Here is a 15,171-nt window from a genome sequence, read left to right as displayed (position 1 = left end):
AAAAAAAAAAAAAAAAAAAAAGAAATGTGCCACCTGTGCCTATACTCTTCAGTGTTCTAATTAGAAAAGGATGCTGGATTTTATCAAATGCTTTTTCTGCATCTATTGAGAGGATCATGTGATCTTTATTTTTGCCTCTTAATATGGTGGATAACGTTTATAGACGTGCGTATGTTAAACCAGCCTTGCATCCCTGGGATGAAGCCTACTTGATCATGATGAATGACTTTTTTGATGATAAGCTGTAATCTATTGGCTAGGATTTTGTTGAGAATTTTTGCGTCTATGTTCATGAGTGAGATTGGTCTGAAATTCTCCTTTTTGTTTGGGTCTTTTCCTGGTTTTGGTATCAGGGTGATGTTTGCTTCATGGAATGTGTTGGGGAAGATTCCTTCTTCCTCAATTTTTTGGAATAATTTCTGCAGTATAGGAATAAGCTCTTCCTTGAAGGTTTGATAGAATTCTGGAGTGAAGCCATCTGGACCAGGGCATTTTTTGGTTGGAAGCTTTTTTATTGTTTCTTTGATCTCAGTGCTTGAAATTGGTCTGTTCAGGAGCTCTATTTCTTCCTGGCTGAGTCTAGGGAGAGAGGGTGTGATTCCAAATATTGATCCATTTCTTTCACATTGTCAAATTTCTGGGCATAGAGTTTCTGGTAGTATTCAGAGATGATCTCTTGTATCTCTGTGGGATCAGTTATTATTTCCCCTTCGTCATTTCTGATTGAGGTTACTAGAGATTTTACTTTTCTATTCCTCGTTAGTCTGGCCAATGGTTTATCTATTTTATTTATTTTTTCAAAAAACCAATCCTTGTTTCATTAATTTTCTGAATGATTCTTTTGTTTTCAATTTCATTGATCTCTGATTTGATTTTGGATATTTCTTTTCTTCTACTGAGTTTAGGCTTAGATTGTTCTTCTTTTTCCAATTCCATAAGATCTCTTGTGAGATTGTTGATGTGCTCTCTTTCTGTTTTTCGAATGTAGGCATCTAAAGTGATGAATTTTCCTCTCAAAACTGCTTTTGCAGTATCCCACAGGTTTTGGTAGCTTGTGTCTTCATTGGTATTATGTTCAAGGAAGTTAATGATTTCCTGTTTTATTTCTTCCTTCACCCATCTGTTATTCAACAGAAGATTGTTTAGTTTCCATGCCTTTGGGTGGGGTTGAGCATTTTTGTTAGAGTTGAGTTCCACCTTTAGTGCCTTATGGTCTGAGAAGATACAAGGTAAAATGTCAATTCTTTTGATTCTGTTGATATTTGTTTTGTGTCCCAGGATATGATCAATTTTGGAGAATGTTCCATGGGGTGATGAGAAGAATGTATATTCTTTATCTTTGGGATGGAGTTGTTCTATATGTGTCTATCAAGCACAGTTGTTCTAGGGTCTCATTTAAGTCTCTTATATCCTTGTTTAATTTCTGTTTAGAGGATCTGTCCAGCTCTGTAAGAGGAGTGTTAAGGTCCCCTGTTATTATGGTATTATCAGATATCATATTGCTCAGACTGAGTAAGGTCTGTTTCAAGAATCTGGGAGCATTTAAATTGGGTGCATAGATATTTAGAATTGAAATGTCTTCTTGTTGTATTTTCCCTTGACCAATATAAAGTGACCATCTTTGTCTTTTTTGACTTTAGTTGCTTTAAATCCACATGGATCTGAAAATAAGATTGCAACTCCTCTTTTCTTCTGAATTCCATTTGCCTGAAAAATTGTCTTCCAACCCTTGACTTGGAGCTTTAATTTGTCTTTTGAAGCCAGGTGTGTTTCTTGCAGACAGCAAATGGATGGCTTGTGTTTTTTAATCCAGTCAACCAATCTATGTCTCTTCAGTGGGGAATTCAAGCCATTAACATTTATTGAGATAATTGATAAGTGTGGTAGTATTCTATTCGTCTTATTTTGTGAGAGTCCATTGCTTATTGCATCAGTGTGGAGGTTTGGTTCTGTCCTTTAATTTCTGAGTTCTTACTTTGCTGCTGATCCATTGTGGTGGTCAGTGTGCAGAACAGGTTGAAGTGTTTCCTGTAGAGCTGGTCTTGTTGTGGCGAATTTCCTCAATGTTTGTATATCCGTAAATGATTTGATTTCTCCGTCAATTTTGAAGCTTAGCTTAGCAGGGTACAGAATTCTGGGCTGGAAATTGTTCTGTTTAAGTAGATTAAAGGTAGATGACCATTGTCTTCTTGCTTGAAAAGTTTCATTAGAGAAGTCTGCGGTCAATCTGATGGATTTGCCCCTGTAGGTCAACTGGCACTTACTCCTGGCAGCTTGCAGAATCTTTTCTTTTGTCTTGACTTTGGACAGGTTCATCACAATGTGTCTTGGAGAAGCTCGGTTAGAGTTGAGGCGACCTGGGGTCCGACAGCCCTCTGAAAGCAGTGTGTCAGAATCTTTGGTGATATTTGGAAAATTTTCTTTTATAATATTCTCTAGTATGGCTTCCATTCCTCTGGGGCATTCTTCTTCCCCTTCTGGAATTCCTATAACTCGTATGTTGGAACGCTTCATAAAGTCCCGCAATTCTGACAGTGAACGTTCTGCTTTCTCTCTCTTCTTTTCTGCCTCTTTTACTATCTGAGTTATCTCAAAAACTTTGTCTTCTACCTCTGCAATTCTTTCTTCTGCATGGTCTAACCTGTTGCTGATACTTTCCATTGCATCTTTAAGTTCCCTGATTGACTGTTTCAGTTCCTTCAGCTCTGCTATATCCTTTTTATATTCTTCATATCGTTCATCTCTGATTTGATTCTGTTTTTGGATTTCCTTTTGGTTATTTTCCACTTTATTAGCAGTTTCCTTCATTGTTTCCATCATTTCTTTCATTGTTTTCACCATGTGTATTCTAAATTCCCTTTCTGTCATTTCCAACATTTCTGTATAGGTGGAATCCTCTGCAGTAGCTACCTCATGGTCCCTTGGTGGGGTTGTTCTGGACTGGTTCTTCATGTTGCCTGGAGTTTTCTGCTGATTCTTCCTCATGGGTGATTTCTTTTATCTGTTTCCTTGCCCTAATTTTCCTTTCACTTCCTCTTGCTCTTTACGTTCTCGTGCCTGTGGACTAAGGGTTACAGGACCAGAAGGGTGAGAAGGTTGAAGAGCAAAAAAGGGATGAAAGAAAGGAGGACCGAGTGATAAGAAAAACAGAGAAAGGAGAGGGGGTGGGTAAAAGGAATATTGACAAAAAGAAGAGAGGCACAGAAAGAGGGAGACAGAGCAATATAGGTGTACAGTAGGGTACTTTGATACAACCTTAAAAAAAAAACTACCTTCTGGGGGTGCCCAGTTGGGTGGTTCCCTTGAGGTCAGCAGCTCTTTGCTAACCTGATCAGACACAGTACCCCACCTCCACCAAGTAGAGAGGAAAGACAAAAATGCTATAAATCAAACCAAAACAAGCAAACAGAAAACTTTACAGGATAAAATTGGCTGGAAAAACCAAATAATAGTGGTAGAAACACTAACAAAAATGAAGTTCTAATTATTGAAATAGGCAGCAATTGGAAATTATAATTAAACTAGAAAAATTGAGAAAGAAAAAGGATCTGTATGGAAAAGGTTGAACTTAAAAAACAAAACAACAATCCACAACATCAAAATAAACAAAAAAAAAAACAACGAAACAAACAAAAAAAAAAACCACAACCAAAAACAAAGCAGTATGTATATGTTATTGAATATTGTCTGGGCAACACGTGGTCTTCTGGGGTATGAGATGTCAATCACAGTTCTGATACGACTGGAGGCTGCCAGTTTCTCAAACCCCAGCAGGGTAGACACCCTAAATCTCTCTTCAGCCCACTTAAAAGGCACTTTGAACTTGTTTACTTACTGAGCAGAAGCTTTCTCAGGGAAGTGCTTGTCGCTGGAATCACTGCTGAAGTGGCTATCCACTTACCCTGTGTGTCAAAACTGGTCTCCCTCTGCCCCCGAGGGTTAGGGCTGCAAGGCGGCTCAGACCCCGCCCTGAGGCTACTTGGTCGCTGGGTTACCAGCTCCCACCCAATTCCAGCTCTGCGACCCTGAGGGTGGAACTTGCCGGGGCAGATCACTCACAATGTCTGCCTGTGACCCAGAGCCAAACACTATTAGCTCCGTCTGGCTCAGCGGCTCAGACTGGGGCCCTAGACAAAGGCCAAAGTTCTCCGCACTCCCGCTCAGGCTCTCCCCAAGGCAGTTCAGCTGAGTGCCAAGTCCAAAGACACCAAAACAGTTCACAGGTAAGGCCTTTCTGGTTTGCAGTCTCGCTGCTACTGAACTTACAGTTGCAGGCGGGTTTAGACGGATTGAACACACGCGACCACTTGCCGGTTTTCCACTGTTTTAGTCCTCCTCTTGGGGTCCAGAAGTCTCTCGCTGACTCCCTGTATCCTCTCAGGGGTGATGATAGGCAGATCCCACCAGCCAGAGATGACTGGAGTCCTATATCCCCAGACTCACGGTGCCCAGATGCAAGGAAGCTGTTACTTGGCTGCCATCTTGCTCCGCATTCCCCCCTATTTTTTAATTATTATATCCATCTTAGTGGGTATGAAGTGGCATCTCATTTTAGTTTTGATTTGCTTTTTTTTTTTTTTTTAACACAACAGAAGATCTTGAATCCCATGCATTTTCTTTCTTTCTTTTTGTTTTTTTAGACAGTCTCATTATGTTGCCCTCAGTAGAGTGCAGTGGCATCATAGCTCACAGCAGCCTCAAACTCCTGGGGCTTAAGTGATTCTCTTGCCTCAGCCTCCCAAGTTGCCAGGACTACAGGTACCCACTACAACGCCTGGCAGTTTTTTTATTGCAATTGTCATTGTTTAGCAGGCCCAGGCTGGGCTCTAACCCACCAGGCTTGGTGTATGTGGCTGGCACCCCATTCACTGATTTACAGGCACTGAGCCATGCATTTTCTGTTTTTTTGAGACAGAGTCTCACTGTGTCACCCTTGGAACAGTGCCTTGGCATCACAGCTCACGGCAAACTCAAACTCTTGGGCTAAAGTGATTCTCTTATCTCAGCCTCCCAAGTAGCTGGGCCTACAAGTGCCCGCCACAATGCCCGGCTATTTTTTGTTGTTGTTTAGCAGGCCTGGGCCAGGTACAAACCCTCTGTAACCACTGTGCTATGGGTGCCAAGGCCCCATGCATTTTCTTTTCTTTCTTTCTTTTTTTTTTTTCAATGTACACAGATACATTTACAAGGAACTTTCATATATTTTTTTGATCCTTGTTTTTTTTTGTTTTTTGTTTTTTTTCTTTTTGGTCGGGGCTGGGTTTGAACCCGCCACCTCCGGCATATGGGACTGGCGCCCTACTCCTTGAGCCACAAGCGCCGGTTTCACTTACACATTCTAATGATGTCTTTCCCCCATAAACACTGAAGGATGCCAGGAAAAGTCTTCTCTTAGACCTCTATGTATTCAAAGAATGATGAAAAAACTGTTTTACTAACTTTAGTTTCAGAAATTACACTGCACATATCTTCTTTTCTTTCCTTTTTTTTTTTTTTTTTAAGTATTTTATTCTCTTAGTTACCACTGTGAATGGGATTGAGTAATCTATTAGAGAGTGAGCTTTATTTTTTGTTGTTGTTGCAGTTTTTGGCCGGGGCCAGGTTTGAACCTGCCACCTTCAGTATATGGGGCCGGTGCTCCACTCCTTGAGCCACAGGTGTCACCCCCACATATCTTATTTTCAAAGTCCACCCTTCAGAGAAGATAAGAAATTCCTGAAGTCCAATTTTGGATTATTTTGAGATTCATTTTGACTAAGCAACATTTTTGGTCGAGAGAAATGTTTCTTTGTGTTGCTCACATTCTTTGAGGAGCCAGCAGACACTGACTGTTCAGTTATAGGTGTTCTGAAAATAAATGCTGGGCTCTTGCCTTTGGAACCAGACATATCATGACTTAGGTTTGCTGAAACGAGAGTCTTTCCCTCTGGTGTCTTCGGGCTAAGTTTACTCATAGGAGCGGTAGGATTGCTCTTCAGTGCTGACAGAAAGCTTCTACTGGGTAGCGCCTGTGGCTCAGTCGGTAAGGTGCCGGCCCCATATACCGAGGGTGGCGGGTTCAAACCTGGCCCCAGCTGAACTGCAACCAAAAAATAGCCAGGCGTTGTGGCGGGCATCTGTAGTCCCAGCTACTCAGGAGGCTGAGCCAAGAGAATCGCTTAAGCCCAGGAGTTGGAGGTTGCTGTGAGCTGTGTGATGCCACGGCACTCTACCCGAGGGGTATAAAGTGAGACCCTGTCTCTACAAAAAAAAAAAAAAAGAAAGCTTCTACTTTTACCATGATGTTTAACTGTTCTGTTGCATGTTTTATAAGTGACCAACAATACGCTTCTGGAGTCTTTGTACTTTTTCACAATCTTTGCTTCTTTAAAACTGAGTGTATAATTTCTTGCTTCTCGATTAAGAAGTTTCTGTATTTTGGGTGTCAATTTGGCCTTGGGTTTGAGGCGAACTCAAGAGTTATCCAGAACCAAAAACTGGAAACGGTATGGACATGTTTCTTCAAAAGTGCTCTTATCATCATGTGACCAACTGTAGGCCCAGAGGAGATAGCAGGCCTGGCCCGGGCAGCTATCCTGTAGTCTCCGCGCCGCAGACTCCAGGTAGTGCTTCTGCCTCATCGCCACCGTCGCTTTCCGGCCACTTGCCCACCACTGAGACGCCATGAGAAACGGGGACGCGGGCTGCCAACTTCCCCGGGTTGCAGTCGTCAGTGTCGGGATTTCCCCATGCATTTTCTTTTCTTTTTTTTTTTTTTTTTTACAGAGTCTCACTGTGTCACCACAGTAGAATGCTATACTATTACAGCTCGCCTCCAACTCTTGGGTTTAAAGGATTCTCTTACCTCAGCCTCCCAAGTAGCTGAGACTACAGGCACCTGCCACAACACCTGGCTATTTTTTGTTAAAGTTGTCATTGTTTAGCTGGCCAGGGCCCGGTTTAAACCCGCCAACCTTGGGTACGTGGCTGGGTATGTGGCTGGCTCCACAACCACTGTGCTTTAGGCGCCAAGCCCCCATGTATTTTCTTAATGACTAATAATGTCGATATACAAATGTTGATGGCCATTTGTATATCTCTATTCAGAAACCTCTTTTCTTTCTTTCTTTTTTTTTTTCTTTTCTTTTGAGACAGTCTCATAGTCTGTTACCCTTCATAGAGTGGCATAGTGTTACAGCTCTTAGCAACCTCCAATTCTTGGACTTCGGCAATCCTCTTGCCTCAGACTCCCAAGTAGCTGGGACTTCAGGCTCCTGCTACAATGCCCAGCTATTTTTAGAGATGGGCTCGTTCTCTTGCTTAGACTGGTTTCAAACTCCTGAGCTTAAGGAATCCATCTCCTTTGGCCTCCCAGAGGGCTGGGATCATATGCATGAGGCACTGTGCCTGGCCTCAGAAACGTCTTAACAAGTCCTTTGTGCAGTTTTTAATTGGGTGATTTGTTTTCATTGCTTTTGAAACATCATTAGAAGAATATTAAATTTGGAAGAATAAATGTTCTAGGGCTGCAAGATGAGAGAAGCTGAATCAAACACACTACCTTTTAGATGCTGTATAAATGTAGCTTCCTCTGCCTAACTAGCCGTACTTAATATATTCATAGCCAAACCTTCTGCCATAAATATGACAAAACCAGAAAGAGAACTATAGGTCTTGTTAGCTCATAGAGTCCTTCTGATGGTAAAGGAAAGCATCCCTTCAAGGGTGTCAGGCCCAAGCTCCCAGATAGATGTTCTCTAAATTATAACCACCAAAACTAGGATAAGACTATACAACCTGAAGGTGCCTCCTGGAGAAGGATTGGCAGTCTTTAGCATTGGTTCAGTATTTCCCTCGGCCTTTTCCTCTCAAATTGGGGAATATCAAATCCTTTAAACCAACTTAATTTTTGATATTCAGGCTACATTTTCACTAGGGAAGAATAAATATATTTCCTCAAAAGTACAGTTCAATTGAATTAAAATTAATCCCTTCTTTTTAAGACCAATGAGGCCCTATTTATTTAAAGAAAATAGGAGAGAAAAAGAAAAAAAAAAGACTCGGTGCCTGTGGCTCAAGTGGCTAAGGCGCCAGCCACATAACACCTGAGCTGGCAGGTTCAAATCCAGCTTGGGCTTGCCAAACAACAATGATGGCTGCAACAAAAAAATAAAAAAAATACCCGGGTGTTGTGATAGGCGCCTGTAGTCCCAGCTACTTGGGAGATGGAGACAGGAGAATCGCTTGAGCCCAGGAGTTGGAGGTTGCTATAAGCTGTAATGCCACAGCACTACCCAGGGCGATAGCTTGAGGCTCTGTCTCAAAAAAAAAAAAAAAAAGAAAAAGAAAATAGGAGAGGCCGGGCTCAGTGCCTCACGTCTATAATCCTAGCACTCTGGAAGGTTGAGGGAGGTGGGCCTGAGCTCAGGAGTTGGAAACCAGCCTAAGAGCAAGACTCTGTCTTTAAAAATAGCCAGGTGTTGTGACAGGCACCTGTGTCCCAGCTACTTGGGAGTTGGAGGCAAGAGAATTGCTTGAACCCAAGAGTTTGAGGTTGTTGTGAACTATGACACCATGGTACTCTACCCAGGACAACACATTGAGACTCTGTCTTAGGAAAATTGGAGAATATTGGTGGTGCCTGTTGCTCAGTGGGTAGGGCGCCAGCCACATACACCCAGGCTGGCAGGTTCGTATCCGGCCCAGGCCAGCTAAACAACAATGACAACTGCAACAAAAAAATAGCTGGGTGTTGTGGCGAGCACCTGTAGTCCCAGCTACTTGGGAGGCAGAGGCAAGAGAATCGCTTAAGCACAAGAGTTTGAGGTTGCTGTGAACTGTGACACCACGACACTCTACCGAGGGTGACATAATGAAACTCTGTCTCAACACCCCCCCCCCCAAAAAAAAAAAAAAAAAAAGGAAAATATTGAAAGATATTTCTCTGGGAAAACAGGCCTGGCTCAGCATCAGTAGCTCAAGCAGCTAAGGTGCCAGGCAGAGCTGACAGGTTCGAATCCAGCCTGGGCTTGCCAAACAACAATGACAGCTACAACCAAAATATAGCTGGGTGTTGTGGCGGCTGCCTGTAGTCCCAGCTACTTGGGAGGCGGAAGCAGGAGAATTGCTTAAGCCCAGGAGTTGGAGGTTGCTGTGAGCTGTGATGCCATAGCACTCTACCCAGAGCGACAGCTTTAGGCTCTGTATCAAAAAAAAAAAAGGTCAATGGGCTTGAATAGATAGTTCTCTAAGAAATTATACAAATGTCCAATAAATGAAAAGATGTGGGGCTCCGTGCGGTGGCTCACGCCTGTAATCCCAGCACTCTGAGAGGCCGAGATGAGTGGATTGCTGGAGGTCAGGAGTCCAAGGCCAGCCTGAGCAAGAAAGAGACTCTGTCCCTAAAAAAAAAACTAGCCGGCCTTTGTGGTGGGCACCTCTAGTCCCAGCTACTTGGGAGGCTGAGGCAAGAGGATCACTTGAGTCCAGGAGTTGGAAGTTGCTGTGACCTGTGACACTATGGCACTCTACAGAGGGCAACTGGGGGGGGGGGGGCAACTCTGTCTCAGAAAAAAAAAAATGCCAGGCATGGTGGCTCAGGCCTATAATCCTAGTATTCTGGGAAGCCGAGGTGGGTGGATTGCTTGAACTCACAGGTTTGAGACCAGCCTGAGCAAGAGTGAGACCTCATCTCTTAAAAAAGTCAGGCATTGTGGTGGGCACGTGTAGTCGCATCTACTTGGTTGGCTAAGGCAAGAGAATTGCTGGAGCCCAAGAGTTTGAGGTTGTTGTACGCTGTGATGCCACGGCACTCTACCCAGTGCGACATAGTGAGACTCTGTCTCAAAAAAAAAAAAAAAAAATCTATAGGGGTGGCACCTGCGGCTCAGTGAGTAGGGTGCCGCCCCCATATACTGAGGGTGGTATGTTCAAACCCAGCCCTGTCCAAACTGCAACAAAAAAATGGCCAGGCATTGTGGCAGGCGCCTGTAGTCCCAGCTACTTGGGAGGCTGAGGCAAGAGAATCGCCTAAACCCAGGAGTTGGAGGTTGCTGTGAGCTGTGATGCCATAGCACTCTACCGAGGGTGATAAAGTAAAATTCTGTCTTAAAAAAAAAAATCTGTAGCTAACGTAATATTTAATAATGAAATGGTTGATTTTTCCCTTAAGATCAAGAAATAAGACAAGGTTTTCCATGCTTTCCACTTACAGTGAACATTTTACTGAAGGTTCTAACCAGGGCATTTGGGTAAGAAAACAAAAGGTATGAAGAAGTAAACGTGTATTTGCAGACAACATACAATTCTCTGTCTTCAGGCTGGATGTGGTGTTTCACACCTGTAATCATATCACTCTGGGAGGCCCAGCACGTCAGATTGCTTGAGCTCAGGAGTAGGAGACCAGCCTGAGTAAGAGCAAGACCAGGACCTTATCTCTTCTAGCCAAGTGTAATGGCATGCCTGTACTCTCAGCTACTTAAGAGGCTGAGGCAAGAGGATTGCTCAAGTTCAAGTTTGAGGTTGCTGTGAGCTCTGTGCGCCACAGAACTCTACCCAGGGTGACAGCTTGGCGCCTGTGCACAGTGGTTACGGCGCCAACCACATACACAGAGGTTGGCCAGCTAAAACAGTGACAACTGGGACAAAAAATAGCCGGACATTGTGGCAGGCGCCTGTAGTCCCAGCTACTTGGGAGGCTGAGGCAAGAGAATTGCTTAAACCCAAGAGTTGGAGGTTGCTACGAGCTGTGATGCCATGGCACTCTACTGAGGGCAACACAGTGAGACTCTGTTAAAAAAAAAAAAAAAAATGCTCTCTTCAGCCAAGCAGTTAATTAAGCAAACAACTCAGACACTTGACCTCTTGTGTTCCCTTTCTTAGGAAACTTTTTGAAGATACATTTCAGGCCAGATTGGTGGCACATGCCTAATCTTAGCACTTTTGGAAGCCCAGATTGGAGGATCACTTGAGGCCAAGAGCTCAGGACCAGCCTGGGCAGTAGCAAGACTCCATCTGTACAAAAAATTAAAAAATTAGCATGTGGCACGTGCTTGTCTCACCTACTCAGGAGGAAGGCTGAAACAGGATGATCTCTCTCTCTTTTTTTTTTCTTTGTAGAGACAGAGTCTCACTGTACCGCCCTCGGGTAGAGTGCCGTGGCGTCACACGGCTCACAGCAACCTCTAATTCTTGGGCTTCCGCAATTCTCTTGCCTCAGCCTCCCAAGCAGCTGGGACTACAGGCGCCTGCCACAACAGCCCGGCTATTTTTTTGTTGCAGTTTGGCCGGGGCTGGGTTTGAACCCGCCACCCTCGGCATATGGGGCCGGCACCCTACTCACTGAGCCACAGGCACCGCCCAGGCATTTTCTTAGTTATTGTGTTAAGACATTTATATTCTACATTTAGTAAATTTCACATGTACCCTTGTAAGATGCACCTTAGGTGTGGTCCCACCGATTACTGGCTTTTTTTTTATTACTAAGAATTGCCTTGGTTATACGGGTTTTTTTCTGGTTCCATACAAAATGAAGAATTATTTTTTCCAAGTCTTGAAAGTATGATGTTGGTATTTTAATAGGGGTAGCATTGAATCTATAGATTACTTTGGGAAGTATAGACATTTTTTTTTTTTGGCCGGGGCTAGGTTTGAACCCGCCACGTCCGGCATTTGGGACCGGCGCCCTACTCCTTGAGCCACAGGCGCTGCCCAGGAAGTATAGACATTTTAACAATGTTGATTCTTCCCAGCCATGAGCAGAGCATGGTATGTTCTTCCATTTGTTAATATCTTCTGCTATTTCTTTTCTTCTTCTTTTTTTTTTTTTTGGAGACAGAGTCTATGTTGCCCTCAGTAAAGTGTCCTAGTGTCACAGCTTTTAGCAACCTCAAACTCTTAGGCTTAAATGATTCTCTTGCCTCAGCCTCCCAAGCAGTAGCTAGGACTACGGGTGCCTGCCACAATGCCTGGCTATTTTTTGTTGCAGTTGTCATTGTTGTTTGGCTGGCCTGGGCTGTGTTCAAACCTGCCACCCTCGGTGTATGTGGCTGGCGCCATAACCACTGTGCTACAGGTGCCAAGCCTGCTATTTCTTTTCTTAGGGTTTCATAGTTATCTTTATAGAGGTCTTCACCTCTTCTGTGAGGTATATTCCTAGGTATTTCATTTTCTTTGAAGCTACTGAGAAGGGAATTGTGTCCTTGATTAGCTTCTCATCTTGGCTTTTATTGGCATATACAAAGGCTACTGATTTGTGAACATTGATTATGTATCCTGAGACGTTACTGTATTTTTCGATCACTGCCAAGAGTCTTGTGGTTGAGTCTTTGAGGTTCTCTAAGGATAAGAGCGGATAGCCCTCAAAGAGGGAGAGTTTCACTTCCTCTGCCCCCATTTGCATGCCCTTTATTTCCTTCTCTCACCTGATAGTATTGCCTAGAAATTCCAGCACCATAGTAGTGGTGATAAAGACAACCCTGTCTTATTCTGAGTGGAAAAGCTTTCAGTTTTACTCCATTCAGTATAATATTAGCTGTGAGTTTGTCATAGATGGCTTCGATCAGTTTAAGACATGTGCCACCTATGCCTATATATTCATCAGAGTTCTAATTAGAAAAGGGTTCTAATTAAAAATAAAAGTTTAATTTTATTGAGTGCTTTTTCTGCATCTATTGAGAGGATCATACAGTCTTTGTTTTTGCTTTTGTTGATACGGTGAATTACATTTATGGATTTGTGTATGTTAAACCAGCCTTACATCCCTAGGATGAAACCTACTTGATTGTGATATATGACTTTTTTAATGATAAGCTGTAATCTATTGGCTAGGATTTTACTGAGAATTTTTGCATCTATATTCATTAGTGAAATTGGTCGGTAGTTCTCCTTTTTAGTTGGATCTTTTCTTGGTTTTGGTATCAGGGTGATATTTGCTTCATAGAACATTAGAACGTGGTGGGAAAGATTCCTTCTCAATTTTTGGAATAATTTCTGCAGTATGGGTATAAGCTCTTCTTTGAAGGTTTGATAGAATTCTGGTGTGAAGCCATCTGGACCAGGGCATCTTTTTGTTGGGAGATTTTTGTTTCTTTGATCTCAGTGCTTCAAATTGGTCTGTTCAGAAGATCTACTTCTTCTTGATTAAGTCTAGGGAGAGGGTGTGATTCCTGCTATTGATCCATTTTCTCCACATTTGTCAAATTTCTGGGCATAGAGTTTCTTGTAATATTCAGGGATAATCTCTTGTATCTCTGTGGCATCTGTTGTTATTTCCCCTTTATCATTCCTGATTGAGATTACTACAGATTCTACTTGTCTGTTTCTAGTTAGTCTGGCCAAAGGTTTTCTATTTTATTTACTTTTTCAAAAAACCAAGTTTTTGTTTCAATTTCATTAATCTCTGATTAAATGTTGGCTATTTCTTTTCTTCTGCTGGGTTTGGGTTTAGGTCAGTTTTCTTTTTCCAATTCCATAATATGGTTTGTGAGTGTGCTGATGCTCTCACTTTCTGTTTTTCAAAGGTAGGCATCAAGGCAATCAGTATTACTCTCAGGACTGCTTTTGCTGTATCCCAGAAGTTTTAGTAACTTGTGTCTTTATTGTTATTATGTTTGAGGAAATTAATAGATTCCTCTTTATCTCTTCCTGAACCCAGCTATCATTCAGCATAAGTTTGTTTAGTTTCCAAGACTTTGTGTGGGGGTGAACATTTTTGTTGAAGTTGAGCTTCACATTATTGCCTTGTGGTCTGAAAAGGGGTAATTTCTATTCCTTTAATTTTGCTAAGGTTTGATTTGTATCCTGGGATGTGATCTATTTTGGAGTATGTGCCATGAGCTGATGAGAAAAAAGTATATTCTTTGGCTTTGGGATGGTGTATTCTGTATATATCTATTAATTCTATTTGTTCTAGGGTCACATTTAAGTCCTTTGTATTCTTTTTTTTTTTTTTTTTTGAGACAGAGTCTCATTTTATTGCCCTCGGTAGAGTGCCGTGGCGTCACAGCAACCTCCAACTCCTGGGCTTAGGAGATTCTCTTGCCTCAGCCTCCCAAGTAGCTGAGACTACAGGTACCTGCCACAACGCCCGGCTATTTTTTGTTGCAGTTTGGCTGGGGCCGGGTTCAAAAGTGCCACCCTCGGTATATGGGGCGAGCGCCTTACCCACTGTGTCACAGGTGCTGCCCAAGTCCTTTGTATCCTTGTTTAGTTTCTGTTTAGAGGATCTGTCCAGTTCTGTCAGAGGAGTGTTGAAGTCCCTGACTATTAAAGTGTTCTGGGATATTATATTGCTCAGATCCCTCAAGGTCTGTTCAGTAAATCTGGGAGCATTTAAGTTAGGTGCATAAATATTTAAAATTGAGATGTCTTCTTGTTGAATGGTTCCTTTGACCAGTATGAAGTGTTCATCTTTGTCTTTTCCTTTTTTTTTTTTCCAAGACAGAGTCTCACTTAGTCACCCATGGTAGAGTGCTGTGGCATCTTAGCTCACAGCAGCCTCAAACCCTTGGGTTCAAGTGATCCTCTTGCCTCAGCCTCCCAAGTAGCTGGGACTCCAGGTGCCTACCACAATTCTCTGCTATTGTTTAGAGATGGGGTCTCACTCTGGCTCAGGCTCATCTCAAACCTGTGAGCTCAGGCAATCCACCTGCCTCAGCCTCCCAAGTGCTGTGATTACAGGCATGAATGATCCACTGCTCCTGGCCATCTTTGTCTTTCTTAACTAAAGTTGCTTTGAATCTGCTTGTATCTTAGAATAACATTGCAACTCCCTCCTTTCTTCTGATTTCCATTTGCTTGAAATATTGTTTTCTATCCCTTAACCCTGAGTCTTGATTTGTTCTTCAGGGCTAGATGTGTCTCCTGGAGATAGCTAGCATATGGGTGGCGTGTGTGTGTGTGTGTGTGTGTGTGTGTGTGTGTTTTTAGACAGACTCTCGCTCTGTCACCCTAGATAGAGTGCCGAGGTGTCACAGCTCAGAGCAACTTCAAACTCTTAGGCTTCAGCGATTCTCTTGCTTCAGCCTCACAAGTAGCTGGGACTACAGGTACCTGCCACAATGTCCAGCTATTTTTGTGTTGTAGTTGTCATTGTTGCTTAGCTGTCCCTGGCTGGGTTTGAACCCGCCAGCCTCAGCATATGTGGATGGCACCGTAACCACTGTGCTACAGGTGCCGAGCTGACTTGTGTTT

General features: G+C 42.9%; 1 protein-coding gene and 1 pseudogene across 1 annotated transcript in view; one reads left to right on the top strand and one right to left on the bottom strand.

Annotated features, from left to right (window-relative positions):
- IP6K1 (inositol hexakisphosphate kinase 1) overlaps positions 1 to 15,171 on the top strand; it is an 82,719-nt gene that overhangs the window by 53,726 nt on the left and 13,822 nt on the right. The gene's annotated exons all lie outside the window — the stretch shown is intronic.
- LOC128592048 (UPF0711 protein C18orf21-like) lies at positions 5,542 to 6,620 on the bottom strand (annotated as a pseudogene).

The sequence above is a fragment of the Nycticebus coucang genome, chromosome 8 (assembly GCF_027406575.1).
Source record: "Nycticebus coucang isolate mNycCou1 chromosome 8, mNycCou1.pri, whole genome shotgun sequence".
In the NCBI taxonomy this organism is placed as follows: domain Eukaryota; kingdom Metazoa; phylum Chordata; class Mammalia; order Primates; family Lorisidae; genus Nycticebus; species Nycticebus coucang.
The sequence above is the reverse complement of the archived record's forward strand: the minus strand, read 5'-3'. Positions and strand labels throughout refer to the sequence as shown.